The following is an 8,285-nucleotide window of genomic DNA, read 5'->3' as shown; positions in this document are numbered from 1 at the left end:
TTGGCACAGCCAACTGAGTAAGTAACAGAAGGTTGACAGATATCCTCTACTGTAACAGGTGTGAGGACCACTGCCACTGCACAGACTTTCCTCAAGTTGAGGTAGCATGTATCACAATGTCAGGCTTTTTTCATTTCCTTACCTGAAATAAACCTGACATATTTTGCCATAGTTTCCCAAACCAGAATGACAGTGGTACTGAAGGAGTTTGAAGTACAAGGAGGCAATGAAGGGACTGACAAAAAAAAAAAAAAAAAAAGAGGAGAGGGAAGCAGCAGTCTAGCAGCATCAGCTGAGATGAAGAATTGATCTTCAAACTCAGCAAATAATTCAAGAAGACGTCAGCCTTAGCTCATTCTTGCTTTGGAGAACTGACAGACTTCCAGGAAGCCCAAAGAGTTGACTTTGCAGCCAATACAGACCATGGAGCAAGCCGCTCCCTCAGCTCCTAGGGCCCCAGAACCAGGGTAATCTGCTTTGGCATACCAGTATTTATTCAGCACACCACAGGCAGTTATATAATCTACTTTTTCCACCCTCTTTCAGCATTTTTCAGTCTGGTACACCAGGTTATATGTCAAACTGATATCATACTTAGCCTTGTAAATCACTGCAAAATCAAATGCACTGGCTGGATTTGGGATACAGTTCAGATAGGTTATGTATTTCATCACATACTACTGAAGAAATTTACAACAGCACTTGCATGCCCAAGTAAAAATAAAAAAGATTTGGGAATAACTTTCTGTAGGTACTTCTCAATAACTTCTTACCCAGGCTGAGAGTGCTTATTTAGAAAAAAAATATAGTTGTCCCAGTGTGGTGGTTTTACTCAGGCGGGCGGCCGAGCTCCACCACAACCGCTCTCTCACTCCCCCTCCTCAAAGAGGAACAGGGAGAAAATATGATGAAAAGGGCTCAAGGGTTGAGATAAGGACAGGGAGATCGCACAGTAATTATTGTGACGGGCAAAACAGACTCAGCATAGGGAGATAGTAAGATTTATTGCCTATTACTAACAAGCTAGAGAAGCGAGAAACAACGGAAAGAAACCAAAAGCACCTTCCCCCCATCCACCCTCTTCCATCTCTTCCCCCCAAGCAGCGCAGGGGAACGGGGGAATGGGGGTTATGGTCAGTCTATAGCGCTTCTTTGCCACCACTCCTTCTCGGTCACTCTCGTCCCCTGTGCTGTGGGGTCCATCCCACGGGATGCAGTCCTTGCTGAACTGTTCCGATGTGGGCTGCCCACAGGCAGCAGCTCTTCAAGAACTGCTCCAGATATGGGTCCGTACCACGGGGTCCATCCCTCAGGAGCAAACTGCTCCAGCACGGGTCCCCCACAGGTGGCAACTCCCCCCAGACCCCCTGCTCCTGCGTGGGCTCCTCTCCACGGGCTACAGGTCCAGCCCGGAATCTGCTCTGGCAGGGGTCTTCCACAGGCCGCAGCCTCCATCGGTGCAGGTCCACCTGCTCCACCGTGGTCTCCTCCACGGGCTGCAGCATGGAACCCTGCTCCACCGTGGTACTCCATGGGCTGCAGGGGGACAGCCTGCTTCACCATGGTTCTCACCACAGGCCGCAGGGGACTTCTGCTCCGGTGCCTGGAGCACCTCTCCCCCTCCTTCTTCACTGACCTTGGCGCCTGCAAGGCTGTTCCTCACTCCTCTCACTCTCCCAGCTGCTGTGTGGCGCAGTGTTTTTTTTCCCCATCTTAAATATGCTCTCACAGAGGCGCAAAACAACATCACTTATTGGCTTGGCTCTGGTCAGCAGTGGGGCCCTTACCTTACATGGGGCATCTTCTACGTTCTTCTCACAGAAGCCACGCCTACGGCCTCCTGCTACCAAAACCTTGCCACATAAACCCACTACACCCAGATACCAGACAAAAAGCTCTTATGATCAAAATCTTTTATATTTGATTAGTCTTAAACAATTACTTTAAGACTACCTAATTCTTCAGCTGTCTTTATGATTCACGTGTAACATATTGCACGACTTCCTATTGAGAAAAGGAACTGTTTTAATGATCCACTCATCCATTAGAACATGCAAACCTCAAATAAACATTGAAGAAGACTTCTGGATCTCTTCAACCCCAGTTTTCCTGAAAGCTTCTCTTTTGCTAAGGGAACCCACCCTGCCTGCCTGCCTACCTGCAGCCCTGCATGCCATCCATTAAAGGCAGAAGTGCTGCAGGTATTTCTTCTTTCCATTTAGAATTCCTATGCAGCAGGAGCAGTGAATTGGCAAACAACATTTTCTGGCTTATTTTGCTGCTGCTTCTCCTCTTCCCAGTCATTTTGTGAGGCCCACAGCCCTGATCTATATCTCCATCAATCTATAACCACCCTAAAATTTTTCACTACATCTAGGCTACTCTCCAATTCAAGCAAATAAACTACCACAGCTATTTACAATAGCTACAAGCAAATAACAATAAAAACCCTACTGGACCCTTAATTGCTAGTATGGATCCAACTAAATTCCCTCTTTTCTTTGTTCTGAAGTAGCCTGAGCCTTTTCAGTCATTTGAGAGGGTTTCTTTCCCATAAATATTAGGAAAACATGATTATAACAGCCATTAACAGAATCAGAGTGGCATGTTTAGAAACATATTTTAACTACAACAGTGATGTCTTGAGAACCTATGCAGTTGCTCAATTTTGGAAATAAATAAGTCTCAATACATAATAAATAATAAACAGTACAGTCATACTTAAATATCCAAAATATTCTTTTGCACTTGAAATATTTTAATGAGATAACCATCTTTCCACCACTACCACCACCCAAAAAAAAAGAAAAAAAAAAAAAGCTAAATACAGAAGACAACCCCCAGAAAAGTCTAGTTTACAAATGCAAGTGTAAAGACTGAGAGATTAGGATCTGGGACTGGTTAAACACCAATTCAGTGTTAATGAAGAAACTGAATATGAGTTATATGAGTTTTCTGATTCTCCTTTTTCTGTCCTAATTCCAAAAGTATTTTTTTTCTCTTTTCCCCTTCAAAGTCTACAATATTTGAAGTCATGCAAAGAACAGTTGGCATATACTATAAAAAAAATAAAAAATAAAATAAGTCAAAGAAGTCCTCCTTTAAAAAGGAAAGGAAAACTTGCACATAATACATTTCCTTAAAGTCCATCATTTCTCTACCTAAAAAGGTTAGGAATAAAGGAATTAGCTACCGACAGCTAGCCATAGCCACTGTGATCCAACAACAAGCGATTAGCTGGTAAAAGGCGTAGATAAAAATTAGATCCTCCAAATTAAATGTTCAACATACTTAAAGAGGGATCAGCAAATATAAGGAATAAATGGCAGTATTCCAAAACAGGCAAGTTGCCAAATAATGGTCGTAGCTACCTTAAAAAGCAGAGATTAAAAAGAAACTTGTGGAGTAGTCCTAGTGGCAGGAAATGCAAGTATAAACACAGAAAAAAATATTGAAGAACCACTTACCTTTAATTCAGTGCATCTAAGCAATAAATTAACTTTGTTTTAATCCTAACATCCCAAGACACAGTCCTTGGCTTCTGAAGGGTCTGAGGATCTCTGTCAGCTCCCTAGGATATATAAATTGCCTTAAGGAAAATGGAGGGTTAGCAAGGCCTTTGAAGGAGAACTAGTAGTTGCAATAAAATACAGACTTCTTCCCATGAAGGCTCTGGGCTTAAAGTGAGAACACAAAGGGATCTTCCATCTTTGGCCCTACAGACCCTGAGAGAAATATCAGAGAAAAACACACAAAGTAGATCACAAGATAATTGTTATGGATAGAAGCGTCTCTAGACATAGCACATCCCAGACTCTGTAAGTAGTAGCCATCTACTGCAACAATAGATGCAAGAGGGCATCCTCAACAAGATTTAAGGTTCATAGATGTTATTCTGACAAACAAATCATTTTGTGGCTGACTTAAATGAAGACCTAGCAAGGTCCTTAATTACTCCAATACAGAGAAAGCATACACCTCGGTTCTTTTTCATATCAGCCAAATGATGGATTACTCCCAAAGGAGAGTTAATGATTTTTGTCAATATTTTTATAGTTTCTGCTTAAATAATAAGTTGCCTTTCAAGAACATTTAGGCACTGTGTTCCTAGTCCTGTTCTTCTTTAATGTTCTTGGTGGCTTTTGAATAATTGTTCTCTTTGTGAAAAAAAAATACATATATTTGTCATAAGAGGTGCTATATTCCGTAATTGAGAACATCTCCCAACAGAGAAAAGAAAAGGAAGCAAAGCAACTCTACTGTGTGAATAAAAAGTCTTTGTTCACAATACTACAAAATGTAGTCTTTCTCCCACCCCATAGTCAAGTAGGAAATAACAATGAATTACCAGTTTTTCTAAGATGTAACATCTGTTTTGTATATATAATCCATAAAAGGCTTCCAAGTGTCCTTAAATGAGTCTTCAATCTTCTGCAAATTTGAGTTCTCCACAAATCCTCTGTTTCTTAATCTATATGCAATCTTCTTATAATGGACTGATCACAGCAATAATTTCTATTCTTCTTAGGCTTGGGGCTGGAGGAGATAAAAGAAAGATGGGGGACAGTGGAAGTTACAGAATAGAAAGAGAAGTAACTTAACTTGGATTTATATGTTCTCCATTAAAAAAAAAAAAATGGTGGATGCATAATGACTTTTAATGAATTTATATGGTTTTCCCAAGAGATTCAACCATTGTCCTACTATTTTATGCTAAAATATCTCTCCATACTAGAAGATACTAACCAAAAGGACAACCTGCCCTGATGGCTCATACCATCTGAAGCAACTACTACTATAATGGTGGATCCCGATCACTATTTCTTCTGGTTTTGCAGCCTCATTCCTGCATTACACTTTAATGAGTCATTTAATTCCATGAGAAGTGAATGTAAACTACTACCTCTTTTGAATGGTGGAATTTCACATCAAATTATCAAAAGAAAGGAAGTAGGATATAGGAAAATATTTCAAGATCAGATTCTATTTCTTTATCTCTGAACTCTCCGTGCTTTCAAGCAAGTTGCCTTTTCCTTTCCAAATAAGGCTAAACAGTATGCTATTGTGAAAAAACAGGGAGAAACATGTTTCCAAACTCCAAACTTTCCAAACTTGAATTGAAAATAAATTAGTTTTCATCTGTTGATTTCTATTAGTGGTTCCATGACTGTCCTCACAAATATATTGCTAACTAAGTGGTTTTCAAACACTGAACACTATTCAGACTAGGGGGGAAGAGTTCACTCATGCATAGGCCTGCTTCCTGTGTGTAACCAGAGTTTGGGTAATAACGTGTGGAGTATCTTTTGGGAAGAAAGGCAGCTAGTAAAGAAAAATCAGTAACTGCAAAAATTTTTCAAGTGGTATCATTTGATTACAGACAGACACAGACACAGACACAGACACAGATTTCTAGGTTGGAAGAGACCTCAAGATCATCGAGTCCAACCTCCGACCTAACACTAAGTACTCCACTAAACCATATCGCTAAGCTCTACATCTAAATGTCTTTTAAAGACCTCCAGGGATGGTGACTCCACCACCTCCCTGGGCAGCCCGTTCCAATGCTTAATAACCCTTTCGGTAAAGAAGTACTTCCTAACATCCAACCTAAAACTCCCCTGTCGCAACTTTCGCCCATTCCCCCTCGTCCTGTCACCAGGCACGTGGGAGAACAGACCAACCCCCACCTCACTACAGCCTCCTTTAAGGTAACTGTAGAGAGCGATAAGGTCGCCCCTGAGCCTCCTCTTCTCCAGGCTGAACAAGCCCAGCTCCCTCAGCCGCTCCTCGTAAGACTTGTTCTCCAGACCCCTCACCAGCTTGGTCGCCCTTCTCTGGACTCGCTCGAGCACATCCATGTCCTTCCTGTAGCGAGGGGCCCAAAACTGAACACAGTACTCAAGGTGCGGCCTCACCAGAGCCGAGTACAGGGGCACAATCACTTCCCTAGACCTAATTACTAATTACTAATAATTACCTAGACTAATTACTAGTAATATAAGATTTTTTAAAAAGATACATATATTCTAAATCTCCTTTTGTCTACTGACCAAGTAAACTGCATAATAAGCAGGTCTTCAGAGACTAGCAACCAGAGCAAATGCATCAAGCAGCAGAGCACTGACTTGAATCTCTGGTTTCGCTTTCAGCTTCATTTTCCATCATTTCCATGGGAGAAGTGACTAATGGATACATGCTGTGGAGCATTCCTCAACTCTGCCCCTTTCAATACTTGATGCAGAGTGCAAGAAAAAAAAAAAAAAAACACACTTGTAGATATTGGCACTGTACTATGGAAACAGCTTTCCCTAAGAGAGAGAGCATTCATCTCTAACAGAAGGCCTCTCTAGATATGTTGCTAGAGGGATGGCAACATTTGCCTTTATGGAAGATGCCTGTAATGAGAGGCAATTATATCTTCTAAATAAGAAAAGTGAACTTGAGGTCTTTCCATTGTCTTTGCAGTTTTAGATATCCATTCAGTCCATCCCCCTGGCTATTAAATAATAGTAGCTAAAACCATTTCTGTTAAAATAACCAGATGGAAAATTTTGAATTTGACCACAACTCATCTACATTGTAACAAGCAATAAAGAATAGCTACATGAAATGAAAGTGCAGGTATTTCTTAGATTTTCCTTTACTCTAGTGCAATTACACAAACAGTATAAAATCACAGCCAACACTTTGGAAAGCTTTATATTTCATTCATGAGAACATGCTGGTCAGTTTTGTCTAAATGTGTAGCAATTTTAGTTCTCTAAATGTGTAGCTGAATTTCCAGGAGTGCTGTTTTAGCATTATTTCTCTGAACAAACTTTGCTGTAATGGCTGATTGTCTCTGTTCAGGGGATGCACGGCGAGAGTGTTATGTAGCTTGCTTTCACCTTAGGTTTTTCGCCAAATGGTAGAGACCACATAGCAAGAAATCTATGGGAAGTCCTCAGTGTCAATGTGGATTGTCTCTCACATTGCAGTTTTGCATCTTGATGGAAGATACATGAAGCAATCACAATTTTCTCTAAGTTTTTTAGACATTATGGGTTGAAGCCATGTAGTTTTTGTGAATTTCAAAGTAAGCCTTGAAAAATGGGTAATGCTTACATGTTGGCATCACACCCTACCCATTCTTTTCAGACAAAAAACTCTTCCTCTGTCTAGTTTTTTCTCTCTATCTAAATAGTCTATTATTGTTAAGGTCATAGGAATTACATTATAGTAAGAGTATATTTCAAGTTGATTGATCAGAAAATAGGAACAAATTTTGTGGGTTTGACAGAAAAAGTTCTCTTTGAATCATGAAAAAGCAGCCTTATAAAAGCTCGCACAGAAAGTCATTTTGGAGCTTTTGAAATTTTCTGTTCACATATTATTATTTTTTTCCAATAAACTGTAGCTGTTTCAGAACCAAACCTTTCTGTGTAAAACTATGCTAAATCAAAAGATATATATTTTTTTAATTTTAATTTGCACCTTTACACTAACAAAACGGAATATTCTAGCATTTTGAAAGCAATATTTCTTCATTAAGAAGTTAACCAGTTCAAATTCATCTGATTAAAACACTCTAGAGAGTCTTTGACTTGATTCTTTACAATGCAATAGCTGTAATATCTTTTAAGTTAAGTGTACCTTACAAACCACTCAGCTGTGAGTGGTAGAAGTCCAAGATCAAGACAAAAGTGCCTTTCTGCAAAGTTCATTGATTCAGGCTCAGCACCAGTCTAACCAGTAGTCCATGGCTTCCAGTTCAGAGGTGATTTGGGCTTCTGTTTCTTGGGGCATGGCCTGAATTTTTTTGCCTTCACCTGCAAAAAGCCATGTAAATTCATTTTGGAGAGTCTTCTGCAGTGCTCTAGGAAGTTGCACCAATGCATTCCTGATCTCTCAGAAAACATGGGGTGGTAACGAGGGGAGTCTCAATGTGTAAAATGAAATCTAGGGAAATGGAAAACATTTTGTTAAGTTCACTATGCACAACATCTCCCGTATTAATGTCACTTCAGCTGTTCAGTTCTTCCATACAGACCCCCGAGTAGTCCATCAAGGTGGCTGGCACTTATTTGCCTCCTAGCACTTCAACATGACTTGTTCTTCTCATTGTGTATTTTTTGATATAGGAAAGCCCAAGTCCTGTAGATGGTAGCAAATGCTCTGCCCACATAAGAGCTACAGGGCCTTGGGCTGCCCAGCAGTGTCTTGTTCACACGTCAGTAGCTGAGGCTGACATTCACCAAGCAGCCTGTGTAACGCTCCCAGGCTCTGCGGCTCCCACTCATTCC

At 40.6% G+C, this 8,285-nt stretch overlaps 1 long non-coding RNA gene across 1 annotated transcript; it reads right to left on the bottom strand.

Annotated features, from left to right (window-relative positions):
• Window positions 1-985: 985 nt before the first annotated feature.
• Window positions 986-7,854, bottom strand: LOC118255236 (uncharacterized). Its single transcript, XR_004780916.2, has 3 exons — window positions 7,636-7,854; window positions 4,349-4,536; window positions 986-3,571 (listed from the first exon to the last, which is right to left on the bottom strand). It is a non-coding gene; the product is annotated as an uncharacterized LOC118255236 (long non-coding RNA).
• Window positions 7,855-8,285: the final 431 nt, after the last annotated feature.

Source organism: Cygnus atratus, chromosome 1 (genome assembly GCF_013377495.2).
Source record: "Cygnus atratus isolate AKBS03 ecotype Queensland, Australia chromosome 1, CAtr_DNAZoo_HiC_assembly, whole genome shotgun sequence".
Taxonomy (NCBI): domain Eukaryota; kingdom Metazoa; phylum Chordata; class Aves; order Anseriformes; family Anatidae; genus Cygnus; species Cygnus atratus.
Note: the sequence above shows the minus strand (reverse complement) of the source record. Positions and strands in the feature narration are given on the sequence as shown.